This window comes from Castor canadensis, chromosome 2 (assembly GCF_047511655.1).
Source record: "Castor canadensis chromosome 2, mCasCan1.hap1v2, whole genome shotgun sequence".
Classification (NCBI taxonomy): domain Eukaryota; kingdom Metazoa; phylum Chordata; class Mammalia; order Rodentia; family Castoridae; genus Castor; species Castor canadensis.
In genome coordinates, this window is record NC_133387.1 from 176244933 (window position 1) to 176247156 (window position 2224).

The following is a 2224-nucleotide window of genomic DNA, read 5'->3' on the forward strand; positions in this document are numbered from 1 at the left end:
GTCTGTGCTGCAACCTTTTAGTATGAGTGGAACTGAAGACACAAAGTCTGAAATAGCATCAGGACCTGTGGTGGCAAACAATGATAAGGAAACACCAATGTTTTCTGGCACAAAGACAGTGAGTTCCTGAATACCATGTATGTTACTGTCTTTATTTATTTGAGTTGGAAGTTCAGTGACCTATGATCAGGTCTGTTCTTTCCAATTTTGTTTAGTCATGATACTCATGTAAAATTAGCAGGAGAATCTATTCAAGAGAAATCAGAAAATGTTCAGAGACATTAGGGGAATCAAAGTACAATCATTAGTAAGTCCCTTCTCCTAGAATAGAGCTCCCATGTTCTACATTTAAAGCTGCAGTTCTTTGCCATGGAGACTTTTTCTATAGTCTGATCCCTCCATGTGTATGAGAAATAAATTTAGTGTTCTTACCTACCATAGCATTATCAGGGTTAGAAGCAAGCACCAAATTGCCAAGGCTTCTCTTTCTAATTTTTCTATCGGGGTGGATCAACTGAAAGAAAAGAGTGATATAAGAAAAGGGTGATAGTGTCCTGATCCAGTTTTCTACATCTTTCTCTCTTGGTTTGTGACCACTCAGCTTTGAATGTAGAAGCACAGGCCTTTATTTATGAGTCTAATTTGGAGAGATATTTGTATATATTTTGCTTAGTAACACTGCAACAAAAAGGAATCTGTGCCATTAACCATCATGGTTATGGTGTGTAGGGTATTCTGAGAATTCAGTTTGGGATAGACTTGAAGACTGCCAGTGTATACCTCAGTTTTATCAGGAGAGATATTATGGGATATTTTGGCATTTCCTCTAATGCAACTCCTTTTACTTGTGTCCACAGATTCCCAGATAAAGAGGAATGGCTTTTGGAAATGGCACTTTCCTAACTGAATTCATTTTAGTAGGGCTAACAGACCAACCAGAACTACAAATCCCTCTATTCTTTGTGTTTCTAGTAATATATATGGTTACTGCATTGGGAAATTTGAGTTTGATTACTTTAATTGGATTGAATTCATACCTTCATACCCCCATGTACTTTTTCCTCTTTAACTTGTCCTTCATAGACCTCTGTTATTCTTCTGTGCTTACTCCCAAAATGATGATGAACTTCATATTGGAGAAGAATATTATCTCTTATATGGGGTGCATTACCTAACTCTACTTTTACTGTTTTTTTGTTATTTCTGAGTGCTATATGTTGATGTCAATGGCCTATGATCGTTATGTGGCAATTTGCAATCCACTTTTGTATGACATTGCTATGTCTCCAAAATTGTGCTCCTGTCTTATGCTTGGTTCATACCTGATAGCATTTTCTGTTGTCGTGGCTCACACAGGATTCATGCTGAGGCTAACCTTCTGCGATGCAAGCAATGTCAATGATTATTTCTGTGACATCTTCCCCTTGCTCCAGCTTTCCTGCACCAGCACCTATGTCAATCAGCTGCTGGTTTTCATCATAGTGGGCATCAATGTTACCTTGTCTATTCTCACCATCTTTATCTCTTATGGATTCATCCTCTCCAGCATCCTTCAAATAAGGTCCAATGAAGGCAGGTCCAAAGCCTTCAGCACCTGCAGTTCCCACATAATTGCTGTTTCTCTGTTCTTTGGTTCAGGTACATTTGTGTATTTTTAAACCATCCTCAGCTGGGTCTATGGATGAGGGAAAAATCTCTTCTGTCTTTTATACTATTGTGGTTCCCATGATGAACTCCTTAATCTACAGCTTGAGGAACAAAGATGTTAAAGTTGCTCTGAGAAAATCCCTGACCAGAAGAAAGTTTTGATGAGAAGCTGTGTCTCTCTCTCTGTGTACTTGCATGGCATGGGGTCTCTGTTTTACTACAATAGGCAAGGAAGTAAAATATTTTCCTCTTGTTTCTTATTGTGGTGATGTCAGTTAACTATCCTCTCAATTTGCTTCAAGTTTTCACCAGTAGTAAGTTTTCTTATCTTCCATCATTTATTCATTTTATTTTTCATCATTTTCCCTTGTTAATAATAAAATCAAGCAAGTTTTTCTGTATGTTTTTATTGTCATTATGGATTTTTTCCCTTGGGAAAGATGAACTCTTCTTCAAATGATAAAAGCACTCTAAGATGGCATTGTGCTATTGCAGAGGATTCTGAATCTTTTCTACTACTTGTAATTTTCCTTTGGAAACATGAGTTACATGATATGACTCTATCCTTGAATTTCCA

The 2224-nt window shown here is 37.3% G+C and overlaps 1 pseudogene; it reads left to right on the top strand.

Annotated features, from left to right (window-relative positions):
* The first annotated feature begins 863 nt into the window (after positions 1-863).
* LOC141417863 (olfactory receptor 8B8-like) lies at positions 864-1809 on the top strand (annotated as a pseudogene).
* The last annotated feature ends 415 nt before the right edge of the window (positions 1810-2224 follow it).